Here is a 13,817-nt window from a genome sequence, read left to right on the forward strand (position 1 = left end):
CTGGCTCACACTTGATTCTGGTACTAGTTTCCTACTTTGGTTCCTACTCTCCCGCCTCTACCCTTGCCTGTGTTTGCTTCCTCCACTCCCACTTCCCTAGCTCTGTGGTGCTTCCTCCCATCCCAGTGCCTCTCCTCCGTGTTACTTCCTGCCCCTTGCACTCTGTAACAAGATTAAGTTCAACTATAGGGACAATGTGTGTACATTTTTCTCGAGTCAAAAGACTCGCATGAGGCTTCACGACTGTGGCACATTATCTGGGTACTTCTTTCTTATTTTTTTATTTCTTCTCTTCCCACCCCCACCCTTGTCTGTGTTTACTTCTTCCGCTCCAACCCCCGGCTCCTTGATGCTGCTTCCCGTCCAAGTGCCCTCGCCACCACCCCATCCCCTCCCACACCCTCCAACTTCCGTGTTACTGTCTTGTGTAACCTCAGTGGAGGCATTTTCTTTGGTTGGGGGGGAGGGGGGGGTTGGCAGAAGAGTTTGAATGTAGGACAAACATGGAGAGTTTTTAACATTGAGACATTTACTTATGAAGAGGTTCTTGTGGGGGTGTTATATAGCCTTGGTGAGGACATGGGGGGCATTTGTACAAACAAATGGCGCAGCGAGGCACTGCAAGCAATTTATCAGCACAGCACTGTGTTATTTTACCTTGCAACAACAACTTATACAGTAGTAATGTAAAGAGAAACGCACCTCAACAGGATTTTTATAATCAAAAAGGGTAGTCAATAGTATTTTCAATGTAATATTTTGTAAAGAGCAAAAGCAACCATTTATTGTGGTGCCACTCAGTATAAAAATGCACCTTACTACCTAGATGCCAAGCTACACAGATCCTGCACTGCATTCACCGTGATAAACAATATTATATACAGATATCCCGGCACTCAAAAGCAACAACTATTATTCATATTGGTATATAACCAAAGAAGAAACCATTGAATGTTATCAAATTATCACGGGCAACAAAGCAGATTTGGATTCTTACATAATCCGTATAAAAGTTTTTAATTAAGAAAAGCTTTATACAAAAGAACATCACAATTCTAAAACAAGACCAAGAGAAGACCAATGTTCCCTAAGTAAATGTAACTTTAAAGGACAATTCATAAAAAGATAATTGTTGTCTCAAGGTCTTGATCCAAATGAGCAACAGCCGCAACAGCCGACACGTGTTTTGTCACGTCTTGTGACTTCCTCAGGGCTCTTTCAGATTTTAAGGTTTCTATATCTATTCAGACATTTGATTCCCGATAGTTTCTTCGACAGTGGGCTAAGGTTTCCAAAATGCGGCACTCGTTATCTGGTTTTTATAGGCGTCGTCCACCTATCTCTTAGATTCTTGTCGGAGGTGTTCTGCCGGGGCCCACGCTTTCGGGACCCTGAGGAAGTCACAAGACGTAACGAAACACATGTCGGCTGTTGCTCATTTGGATACTTAAAAACTTTTATATGCATTATGTAAGAATCCAAATCTGCTTTGTTGCCAGTGATAATTTGATAACATTCAATGGTTTCTTCTTTGGTTATATACCAATAGGAATAATAGTTGTTACTTTTGAGTGCAGGGATATCTGTAGATAATATTATTTTAACTTGTGCTGGCGCTAAAAAAAGCTGCCAAGCACCAATACAGACAACCTTCCGTCATGGTGCAAGGATGATATGTGAAGGACACCTCCCTGCACATAAACAATCATGCAGTGCACATAGAAAGAGCAAAAAACAAGGAGAAATAAAAGTATTTATCCTCTTTTTACCACTCGAACGCCTGCTTTTCAGTGGCACTAGTTTTTGGGGCTGCCTCAGATTTACAGATCGGGCAGCATCAAAAAGCAATGAGTGTTGTGGTGGAATGCCCACAGCAACAGCCATTGCACGCCCCTTTCACGCAGATACCTGCGTGAAAGGGTACAATATTTACAAAGCTGCGTTAACCTCTTCGCTGCGGCGCAAATTCCGCCGCAGCGCTCCCGCAGTGCTGGCATTCCGATCGCGGGCGTGGTCATGACGGCTCCCGGCCGTCGTCTGCACACGCCCATCGTGACTCATGACGGCCGGGAGACGTCATGAGCACGGAAGAGGTTAAGCCATGCAAAGTGGCTTATCGCCACTTTGTAAATATGGAGCAGAGCATTGCGCTACTGGAGCATTAGCAAAGTGACACTCCAGTGGCGTAATGCCCTTGTGAATATGTCTCATTGTGTTTTTGGTGTACAGTGGGTTGAGCAAGGTCTATGTTGTCCTACAATTCTTGACAACTCTCTTCTACTTATATTGTATGCCCAGAAGGCTGGTCGATGTTGGTCTTCTGTCCATAACCAAAGCTCAGCTTCATCCGGATTAGAGCAGTTGAGGTTCTTTGTAAGATTAGGCAATTACCTTTGAAACAGGCAATACATCTGGAATACGGTTTTACGAAGATTATCTTGTGGCATCGGAGTGGTTTTGCAGTGCGTTCTTGCACAGTAGGGAATACTTTTTTACGAGATTGAGAACGCTTTGCATGTTCGAGATAGTATATTTTTTTAAGAAAGAATGGACACCTTTGGATTGGTTCATCAGTATCAGCCAAACAGCACAAATTAAGGTTTCAGCATATTGATTTGTAAGCATTGAAGGGCAGATTTGCTAGATTTTACACAACACAACGCCCCGAGGCAACTTGCTGTGTTGCGTGAAAGGGAGAGAGAGCAGAAATGCACCATATCTACTAAGATATGGCACACTTCTGCTAGCACTGGCGCTCTCTGTGCTGCCTAGCGCCAATGTAGGCACCCTTGCGCCATGCTGCAAGGATGCCTGCATTACATGCTGGGCTGTTTTTCTGCAAGAAGGTATCCATTTCTGCACAAACACAATCCTAAAACGCAATTTACTCTTTCTATGTGTGATGCACAATGCGTCACACATAGAAAGAGTAGGTAACGAGGAGAAATAAAGAAATGTCCTTATTAAACCTCTATGTGGTGGGCGCAATCCAAGGTTTAATGTCTTTAGTAAATCGGGGATTGCGCCATCCATGGGTGGATGCATGGGAACGCCAATGCTTCTCCACCCCTGGAGCGCCTACCACAACAACAAAATGTAAGGCAACACAGCTCAAACCACACCGTTGCGTTACATTTGTTTACAAAGTCAAGCAATGCGGCACAAATAGCCCATTGTGTGGTTTTGTAAATCTCAATTAAGGACTTGCGTAACCTTACGACAACTTGTTTCTTGCACGCACAACACAAGTCCTTAGTAGATCTGTGCCCGCATTTCTGCCTCTTACATTGGACAAACAACTTCCAAACACATTTATGTGTCCTTTGATCTTTCTTTTGCTAATTTGACTATAAGCAAGTGAAAAAGGGTTGCACTAGGAATACCACCTGGAGCTACCAAATAGAATATTATCACTGCCATTTTTAAAAACTGGATTGCCCCCTGCTTAAACTGAAGCTCTAATTTATATCTATTTACTGTGCCTACAAGGCAGAGCATTAAGGCTCATTGTAGCACGAGTCAAGAAAGATTTTTGAGGAGTTTTATGGCATGCAAAGCTTTTCTTAGAACGTCCATGATTTTTGGAAATCCTCTCTGTTGTACTCAATTCCGAAGAATTGGAATGCTATCCAAAACGAGTTAAGGATCTTACCCACCCTGTTGAGTCTTCGCAAGAGGTTTAATCTTCCTCTATTCTCTAGATATTTTTGAGGTTAATTTGCTATCAGTTGACACTGGTGGGGTCTAGGGAGTCATTTTTTGCTGTGTCGATCTACATATTTACAGGTATTTAGAAAAGTTATTTTTTTGAAGTTGTTATGATGTATTTTATTATACCTCACTCTAGTTCTATTGGTTTCAGATTGCACCAAACAACTCTGGGAAATAAAACAAAAAGAAACGACTAAGCTGGTTTCCCAAGAACATACGATTCATAAAGTTACTTGTTCGTTGAATGTTGAGTTGTCATAATTGTTGTTTGTTGGAATATCATTGCTGGAGCAGAGGCCACATGAAAGAGATGGAGGACACAAACAGTTGTACAAGAAAGGGAAAAAAGGAACAAATGCGACGTGGACTGCGGTAGAAGGGGCAGACGCAGAGGGAATTGACCAGAAGTATATGGAATAAAGAACAGAAATATAAAGTTATGGGACTGCGGCACTGGAGAGTATAGCCACAGGGAACAGGAGTGGTTGTTCCTATTCACTGTCCACCTTACTCAAAGGGATTCTTCCTATTCTCTGCCACATTGGTAGTTTTTCGACCCACATGTTGTTTTCAAAACAGTGTAGTGTTAGCAGTCCTTTGAATTTACTACCAATGTAGTTATGCATTCAATGAGGTATCTTGACATTACTGTATTGTTCTGCGATGGAAACTTTGCAACAGATTTTTATGTGAAAAAATGGTATAAATAGTTTATTTCATCCAAATGATGTGCTTCGTGTAAAGCACTTTCACCAATAAGAAACAAAAAACCTACCTTGCAGCCAACATTTGAAGCATTTTATTTAGTGATACAATTGTATTGCCAGGACAAACATTGATTCCTTTATGGGTTAAAATCAGAGACCTTGAACACAATGCAGTTTTATGTGTAAGGGGTACAGATATTGTATTACTTAAAGAAACACCAACACCGTTTTTCCTGAACGTGGTTATAGGTGAACAAATGGAATGCAATAATTGAAATAACATCTTTATTCCTGCCTGCAAAGCTAATTGCATGAAGAAGGACTAAAGTGCTTCACAATATTTTGCTGTTGTATTTAATTAATTTTTTTATGCTGCAATGTACACATGAACTGTCAGTAAAGTTAGTAGTAGATTCTTATACAATAGAGAATGAAACTAATGTCCTAGAGCTTTGTATATGGCACATATATGCGGGAGAGCTGAAAAGTCCAGGAATAACACAGCAGTGTAATAAATAAACGTGGTAGCTGATGAGCACGGCTTGCATTCGATATTTACCCATGACCTAAGTGGAAAACTGCAGGTCTCAAGTTTCAATCCTAGCCAGATGGACTTCGACGCCTATCCCCATAAAGTCTGTAAATTGAGACTCATTCAATTGGATAATAATTATACCTGTAATTTACAGCAGGTAGGGCAGTGGCAGTGTTGTGTGAAGCACTACAATAGACTCATTATTTTATGAGCCAAAAGTTTTTAATAACATTTGAGACTTTGGGCGCCCCACAGATTGCCTGGGAGGGGGCAACAGTTAGTGGTGCCTGAAGACTGACGGCTGAAATGCACAACTTGGCGGACACAAGGCTCAAAGAATGGAAATTATATTAAATACTTGGAGCATGATGCCACTCGCAAGTTGATGAATTACAAGTAGCGTTGTCCCACGAGTGATGCCTAATATTATATCATTTAACGGGGAGAAATCAGCAAAGAGTGCGTCGATAACAAAACTGGTTCCATACCATGTGCCTTTGATCATGCGCTCCTGGCTGATTCACCTCGGTCCCTTGGGGGCGGGGAACACGAGGCGATTATAAATGATACATGTGTGAATGCATGGGCTGCCATGATAGGGTTAGATTCACATTTGAGTGCTGCCAAAAGTGTGAAAAAGTTGCCTGCAGCAGTGGAAAGGCATACTAAAGAGGATTTATTCCTCGTCCCAATATAGTATGCACGAGATAAATAATTAATGATCAAGGGTACTTTTCAGATGTAAAACCACTTCCAGGGAGGTGGATTGATAGAGTAAACGCCCAACAACATGAGGTGAGAGAGCAATCCTCCAAAGCCCACTCTATGTGTACGTTAAAGTATTGTGTATAACAGGTGTTGTAGATTTCAGAACTCACCAAGTACATAGTCTAAGCTGTTTTTCTTGAGCGACTTGTGGATGCGGAATAACTGATCTGACTGGGAGAAGATGTTATGATTCCAAACATGAAGTGAAACGTTGGGGAGTCAACGCAGATGACAGGAAGTCAGGCAGTGTCCACAAACTGGATACTGACAACTCTGCCTTTCAAAAATGTGTCCCTAATGTAGAGTGGGCGGGTGCTAGGCCCACATACTCGCATAAGAAGCACACAGACACAGATAGTTAGGGTGCATAACTGGCCCAGAGCACGTGCGCTCGGCCCCTTTTATTATCACGGTCACCTGACTGGTGATGCCTGTGGTGGGTGGGTGTTCAGTGTGTGGTACAGCAGGGGGAAAAACTAGAATGCTGATTGGACGATCACTACATCCCTCCCAAACGTTAATAAAGGTCAAAACAATGAAGTCCGAACCTGTGGGACAGAATATACTTTGAAAACAAACACAACACAATAATAACGACTTCCATGTAGTCTCGTCCGCTACTGGCCAACCGCCTACGAGGGTATGCTTGCAGCCAGGACCTCTAGTTCTCCTTTGCACGGTGTCAGGGTGCCCTGTAGATGTAGTCTTTCTTGGATTTGCAACGTGGAAGTGTGATGTAGAGTCTCTCTCTTCCTATTCCACATCCAATGAAAGTACAGATGGAATGATGGTGGATCAGTTATGTGTTATTTTCCACTGTACAGTCCTGGGTGAAGTATTTTCTCCATCTGGTGATTCTCTACCTCCAACGGGATTTGCAGTTGCAGGACGTCCCTCTCACAGATGCCCCTCTCTCGTGGGTGTCCCCTCTCACCGGACGACCCGGAGGCCCTTTGCTGCCAGGCTTCCATTGGACCGGTGGATTTCCGCCATGTCGCTCCAATCAGGTTGGAGGAGTCACTATGGGTCACCTCTGCATGTCCTAAGTTCCACCTGAAAGGGTGTTGTTGGCACTTGTTCCGTTGCACGCTACCTTTGTCCCTCCAGGATTTCCAGAGCAAGATTAACAGTCCATCTCTCGTGTCGGGACCCGCTGCCACCGGTGTCCCAGAGGCCTCTGCCCCTTGGATATCCACGGTCCTCTGTCCGTTTCGTCCCAGAGGTGGTTGTTACCAATGGACCGGCCTGCTCGCCTCTGTCGTCACCCGGTGGTCTAAGGATTCGCATGTGGATGTATACTCCCAGTGATGCTGATGTTCTCCAGGTACTGTGTTCGGATGTTCATGCACCTTTTCACTTTCCTCTTCTCGTGTTCCACTTCTGGTTTGTAAGTTGACCTGTCATGCACACCTCTTTACTCTTCTCCTCTGTTTTTCTTCCTTCACCATGGCTTCTTGCCACTTCAAGTTCTGTCTTCTCTTTCCTTCCTTCGCGACGCGGTCCTGTCTTCTCTCATGCTGGTCTGCCCTAACCAGGCCTCTCCATGTGGCATGCACTCTACACGTGTCTCCCAGATCTTGTCCTCCCCTAGGACACTGTCTTCACCTCGATCTATGACTGGATCTGTCGTCGCGACCGTCTCTCGCTTGATTACTTCTGACTTCTTGTTAATGTCGTTGGTCTTCTCTTCCGTCTCTTCCTGGTCCTCTTCGCGGACCTCTCCTGGGGTCCTCTTCATGGACATCTCCTCGGTCGTTCTCTTCAACGATCTCTTCTCCATTCTTCTTGTCGGATCTCTTCTTCTTCCTTGCGACCATCTGGCAGGTCGGCTTCTTCCTCCTTGCGACCGTCTTGCAGGTCGGCTTCACCCTTGCGACCATATGGCAGGTCGGCTTCTTCCTCCTTGCGACCATCTGGCTGCTTGGCTTTTCCCTCCTTGCGACTATCTGGCTGGTCGGCTTTTCCCTCCTTGCGACCATCTGGCTGGTTGGCTTCTTCCTCCTTGCGGGTCTTCGCGCATTCTCTTCAGTCTTTCATTCCTGAAGCTGTAACCGCTGTTCTTGTGTTGCTGCACACTTGCTTGGTACTGGGTTCCTGAGCCACCCTTGTCTTTCTAGTGGTGCTCCTGCCTTGTCCTGCTGCTGCAGCGACAGCCTGTGGCCACCAGGTATCGCTGCACCTTCTGGCTCCGCTATGTTCAGGGCTCCCTTCTAGCCGATATCCTTCTCGTTGTCGGTGAGTCCTGCAGCTCCTGTCTCTGTGCTGCCTTTCACCTTAGACGCTCCTCAGGGTTCCCTTGACACCATGAGCTTGCTCCTCGTGCACCTTTTCGTCTTGCTCTCCTTCCTGATTTGCCTGTCCCGGTATTCAGAGCATGTGCACTCCCTCACTATTGGTTGTGAGTTTCAAATAGCTGTTCCTTTTGTGCATTTACGCACTCCTGATGCTTTCCGGCACGCTCCTCACACAGTGCCTTAGGTGAATGCCTTGTCGCCTCCTCGGGTTGCTCTGTCCTTGCTCTGCTTACTTATTTGCTTGATGCACCTCCTTGTCATCAGGGCAGCTTTCCTACAGTCATCCCTTAATGGGGATTACAGCCGCTTCCATTCTTTACTGCTGACAGTGGTCCTGTTCCTCGTGGGCTGCGTGATGTGCGCAATCCCACAATTGGCCACTTTCTTTCCAACGTGATCCCGGCTGGTTTTGAAGACTCTGAGGCCTTGCGCTGTCTTCACTCAGTGGGACGTCTTCACCCAGCTGCTGCACCTTCTTGGGACTCCCCACAGGGCACAGGCACTCGCAGACAGGTAGGCGCTTTACACGCTTCATTTAATCATTAGTTACTTTGAGGAAATATTGTTTGTGCCCACACGATCGGGGCTCTTTGCTGCAAATTGTTGACAGCCACGGCAGCTCTTCTATCGGCCAGAGCAGCTTCACCCCCCCTGCCGGCCTCACCTCCTGTGTCTTTGCGCTCGCGGCTGCTCCTGCCGCTTTCTTTCAATCTGGTGCCCCCTGGTTGTACGGGGAACCTCTCCGCATGCGGGCGCGGCCTCGCTTCATTTTGTGCTCGCCGGCCACAAGTGCACACTTCTCTCTGTGCGGGATACTCGCGCCGGAGGCTGCTCTCCTGCTCCTACGCCGACGGCGTTTCTCTCCTCACCCAGTTACAGCCACATGCACGGCCACTTCCCGGGGCACACGCAGGCAGTTAGGCATGACCGGAGGACTCCGACACAGTGAGTTCCTTTCATCCGTACCAAAGGTGCGCAGGGCCTTCGCTGTCACGCACTGCTCAGTGGCTTTCCCCCTCACTTCACTGTCTGGCCGCACACGATACAGTCGCCCCCAACTTTTCCGCTGCCCTCGCTGCACTGGGGGGCTTGAGCTGGTGCCGAAAATTGCTGGCTCTCTGACGGGCACAGTCTCTTTTCCTCGTGGGGGCAGGAGAGTGGGAGCTGCTCTGCTCTCCGTCCTCCCGCCGTTGGTCCGCCTCGCTGCCCCATATCTTCCGGGCTCACCTTCTTTCCTCAGATGCGGGGTGGGCTCCTGTGGTCCTTCAGCTGATCGGGGTCACTCTCCGCTTGCTACGGTAGTCTGCGGCTCTGCGGCTCTTCCGACGCGGGGTGGGCTCCCTCTCGGCTTCTTGCAACCGCGGGGCTCGTGGGATATCGAGCTCGTCGGGGGCCTCCTCCGGGGGTCAGTTACATGTAGGCACTTCAGGGTCGGGGTGGGCTCCCAAACTTCTCACCTCCACTCCGGGGCACTTCTCACGCCCCACGGGTTGTCACGTCAGTGCGGGGTGGGCTCCTGATCATCATTTCTCGCCCGGGGCTTATCGCATGCCCCGCGGCGGTCAGGCGCTTCTCACGCCTACTCGCAGGGGGTGCCCTTCACACAGGCAGCTCTCTTCCCCTTTTCCCCATCTGCTGGGCTGCTGCACGCACGGGCACAGCCCCCTCGTCACCAATGTAGAGTTGGCGGGCGCTAGGCCCACATACTCGCATTAGAATCACACAGACACAGATAGTTAGGGTGCATAACTGGCCCAGAGCACGTGCGCTCGGACCCTTTTATTATCAGGGTCACCTGACTGGTGACGCATGTGGTGGTTGGGTGTTCAGTGTGTGGTACAGCAGGGGGAAATACTAGAATGCTGATCGGACGATAACTACACCTGGTCAAATCTCTTCCGTTCCTGCAAGGTAAGGACATGTATTCAAGTCAGCATCGGTTTTCTGCAGTCTTCAAGGGGTTTCCAGTAGTTGTTGGAAGGTTTCACATGGCAGTATGTTAGTCACGGAATGGTAGTTAGATTTACATTTTGGACATTTATTTTAAGTTGTAGATGGAAACGCATTTGGAAAGAATCTATTTCTCGATCAATGAACTACTGATGAAACTGTGTTTTCCAGAGTGACTTTTGATTTTCAATTTGAGAAGTAAGAAACACGAATCTGTATTTTTATAGAATTAGGAAATCAGAATTTGTATTTATTCTAAAGGGACTGTCCGAATAACCAGTTCCAAAATGTATTCCTGAATAGGTACCAGAGCCATACTTGAAGTGCTATATTTGATATTTCAGGTAAACTAAGATTCAGTTTTGCTTTTATCAAAAAGAAATGTCCCTTCACTAAAAAATAATCGAATTGGGTAATAGAGATGCAAGCCCCTGACTGTCAGGACCTTGTCACATTTACGAAGGCTCTGTACACACATGGGGTGCCCTGCACCTTGTCGCCAACTGCAGTCTTCATGTGCTGCAGCATTGATTGTCAAACTTCTTCCGTCTGGCAAAGGAAGCGCTGTGGCATCAAACACTTCCATGCCCTTTATTCGAGGGTGAAATGTTGCCCTGCTCCACTGCCCATCAAGAAAAACTATCTAGAGCAAGGGTCTGTCTATATAGAGAAGCCCCGCCTGCTCCCAGCCGTCAAAGAGTGGCGCTGCCCATTCATAAGATGATATACTCAACGTCACAAGTGCAAATTCCTGCCTAAAAAATGAGGCAGCAGCTTCTTGGGCCAAGCCTGTTTATGAATGGAGGTCCTGCCCATTTCCATGCCTCAATATTGGTAGCAAATTCAGCAGGCCAGCATAATCCACTCTGCACTAACTTCGTTTCCAGCCTCCCTGTGTTTTGAAATATGTTATGGTTTTAAAAGCACCCTCTGTAGAGTTCCTTGTATATCTAGCAGGTTTCAGGCAAATAAAGAGTCCGGTTATCTATGGCGATAACTGCTTTTGTCACTGTGCAGTTCAAAAATTACAGTCGTAATCTAGCACAGTGAGCTATGAACTTCCATCAAAGAGCTGCATGCAAACTGCAGGGTACAGGTTAGAAAGTTATGTTTTTACCACCCTTTCATTATTCTAATGTTGCTAAAAAGGGTTTGTTTGGGTGAAGATAAATCCTAATTAGTAAATCCAACCCTAACCACTGTGTTACATTTTGAATCCTGAGTTTGTGATTCTTCAGACCAAGCGCTCTGAACAAATGCCTAGCAGGGTGGATGACGTGAATCCTGCACCTGGTAGGCCCCTTTGTCTTATGGAACATTTTCTATACACCGATTTACAAACGTATTATTCATTGTCTCTATGTCTATGTGAAGTAAAGTGCTCCGACACCCTACACTGGTATGAGAGGTGCTATAAAACAAGTGAGAGGGTGAATGTTGGAGGGTGATAGCGATGGAATCGTTGAAGAGCCCCAACAAAGATAGTTGTATCCTTCTGCACCTTAAGTTCAACATTTACTATGCTTTATAAGCTAATACAATTACATATATGATGAAAACTGTGCTGTAGAATGCACCACCTTTTCCCAAATTTTCTCAGGGTTCTGGTCACGCACGCTCGCTCGCTACATGACGTACAGCGGCTGGTCTGACAAACATTTCCATGGCAGCTCTGGGTTCCCAGTCCTGCCCTGTTCATGTAACACCTTTATTTCAAACGTACCCTGTCTCCCCATGAAAGAGCAAGATCGTTATATAGTGTTATGTGTATCACAGCCGACATTTTACAGCCTCAGCTTTTCTATTCAGCACTTCGCCTTTCACACAAGCAGCACATGGATTCTGCCTTTTTGTAGGTAAAAAGGAGGAGATCGGGCCCTCTGTGTGTTATCTACAATCCTCTGGAATGCCCTCTTATGAAGCTATGGAGAATCATCAAGTCTTTCATAAAGAAATAAAAAGTAAGTCGAATCTTAATTCTTCTGGGGTTGAATCCGTTTAAGCTTGCAGTGGCAAGATGTTTTAGTGCTGTTTATGGAGTGTGATAAAAGTTCAATCAATTCCAGCCAGCCCTGCCTCTTCAAATTAGAAAATGACTTATATTTCAGATTCCTTCTTAAGAAACTTATCCTTGGGAAACCTTTTGTATCTGTCAGTGTAGTCCCTCGGCTTCTAAGCACATCCTTCTGCTCTCTGTATTCTATCCTCTTGGTGGGCTCACCCTCCTGCCCCTCTCCCAGTCGAACTCTTCACCCCGCACTTTTTCTCTTGTATTCCAAGTCAGTTTCGTCCGGTCTCCTTCATCTATTTAGTACATTTTCAAGTGCTACTTTTGTGGACCCAATGTGAATATGTGGTCTTTTTGCTGCTTCTCTTGTATGTCCTACTGTGTTGGTGGTAATCTTAGTGTAGTTGATACTTTTTGTATTTATTTATTTTATTCGAATACTTTATCTTTTTAACTTAAAACCCATTGCGCCCCAAAATATAGCTGTGTATAATGTTTTTTGTCAACCCCCTGGCACGTGGCCTCCTCGCACCATATACTCCTATTTTTGGTATCGTTTCTGTAAATATGATTTTCGTTAAGACCAAAGCCCGGATTGTAGGTGCACTGCTTTCGCATGAAAAGGACTACAAACGACCTTGAAAAAGATACAAGAACGTAACATTGCAGACACTGATCTAGGAATTTGTGAATCCATAGCAGTGCCAAGCACGAGAGTAAGGCTAAATCCATCAGAGGGGAGAAGGCCACAGAGGCGATAAACAACATAAGCCAACACAATGGAAGTAAAAGAATCAACATAGTGTCAGCGATTAAGGTCATTTCAAAGAAATCTTATCTCACCCTCTTCAATAATGATGATTCAATTGGTGGTGTCTTTCTCTTGGGGACCAGCACTTTTACCCTCGATAATAAGCCAAGAGTAGTTGTGCCATAATGTAGCATTCATATTTATTTATTTACTGTCTTTTTCGAAGGCGCTACTTCACCAAATGTTATTAGAGTGCTCTACAATGTAACAACAATTACATATCACTGAAGCATAATATCTGTACAGGTATCATAGATTTTATTGGTACATTAAACGTTAAAATCAGAGGGGGGGAGGGAGGGTGCACATATTAGTGATGAGTGGGACATTAAAGGTAGTGGTAGGCGACTGAGAGAAGGCGTGAGAGCAGAGAGCACTGGTTTGATGTGGTAAGTGTTTGACACAAAGTGGTTTTTGAATAGAAAAGTCTTAAGTTGCTTCCTGAAGGCAAGCATGTCGGGTGGCATCTTTAGTTTGTTGGATAAGGAGTTCCAAAAAGTGGGATTGGCACTGCAGAAAGACTGTTTTTAAGCCAAAGATGGTTTGACTATCAGAGGTTCTAGCAGGACGGAGGATTTGCTGCGGGATTGCCTGATTCCATCGGATATTTTCGGTAGCTCTGAGCGGTAACTGCGCTGGCCCACTGCATCGGCCCATCCGAAGTGTTTTGAAGGCAATGCAACCAATTTTGAGTTTGATCCGGGCCTCCGGTGGGAGCAAGTGTAGGTCTTTCAGTATGGGCAAGATGTGGTGGAACCTTCTGTGTCTGAGATTAGGCACGCTGTGGAATGGAGAGTCGTTTTCATTGGGCGGAGAGTGGTTGCCTGAATATAGCGTTTACTACTCTTATGTGGGCACGAGGGTAGCAAGCTACACTGTGTGTGGTTGGAAGCTTGTTGTGTATTGTTGTGAGACTATATGGGGAGCATTGAGATATTGTACGTGAGTGACCAGAGAAGTACTCTTATCTTGTTGTGGGTCGAAGTGCTTAATAGTGTGGTGGTGGTGAGAAGGAGAGTGAGAGTGCCCGGAA

This window comes from Triturus cristatus, chromosome 4_1 (genome assembly GCF_964204655.1).
Source record: "Triturus cristatus chromosome 4_1, aTriCri1.1, whole genome shotgun sequence".
Lineage (NCBI taxonomy): Eukaryota > Metazoa > Chordata > Amphibia > Caudata > Salamandridae > Triturus > Triturus cristatus.